Source organism: Helobdella robusta, assembly GCF_000326865.2.
Source record: "Helobdella robusta unplaced genomic scaffold HELROscaffold_14, whole genome shotgun sequence".
Classification (NCBI taxonomy): domain Eukaryota; kingdom Metazoa; phylum Annelida; class Clitellata; order Rhynchobdellida; family Glossiphoniidae; genus Helobdella; species Helobdella robusta.
Window position 1 is genome coordinate 619480 of NW_008703782.1, and position 827 is coordinate 620306.

An 827-nucleotide genomic window follows, 5' to 3' on the forward strand; every position below is an offset into this window, starting at 1 on the left:
TATATGAGAAAAGAAAGGTGAGTAGCAGAATTAGAAGCTTTACCTAAAGGGTAGAGTGTAGAATCAGGGAGACCATAGTAGTGCGAGTTACAATAATCAATTTTAGATAAAACTAAAAAAACTAAAACTGAAATGACATCATCAAAACCGCTTAATTAGCACAGGAGGCCATGAAATAATGACGTAACCGGCAAATAAAATATAATATAATAACCTATATACTATTTTCTCAATTTTTTTAAAATTAGTTTTTCAATTCAACGGACCCTACAGTTCATAAGAAAAAAACACAAAAGCAAGCCAACTTCGTTGTATTTTTATATTCCCTTCACGAAAAGATAATTAATTATCAATAAATAAAGAATATATATATATATATATATATACATATTCTCACCTATATATATATATATATAGGTGAGAATAGTTGATCTGTCATCAGATACGTCGGCCAGTACGTATACATTTATACGTTTTACACCACCCCCATCAATATATATATATATATATATATATATATATATATATATGTTGGTAATAGATCATAATTTTTACAATATTCTATAAATTCTACCGAATGTTTGGCGTTAATATGTTTGTAGTTCGTTTTTTCGATTTTTCTCACTAAATTTTTTTGGTGAACGTTTAGTTTATTAAAATTCAAAATAAACTTATTTTTCGAATTCATGCTGCAAATAAGGCCATTTTTCGATTCCGAATGAATCATCATCAGTGCTCCTTGCTGTATATATAGGGATATATTGACTTTGTCAAGATGAACTTTGACGTTGTAAAAATTAACTTTGGTGTGTAAAGTTGAACTTGAG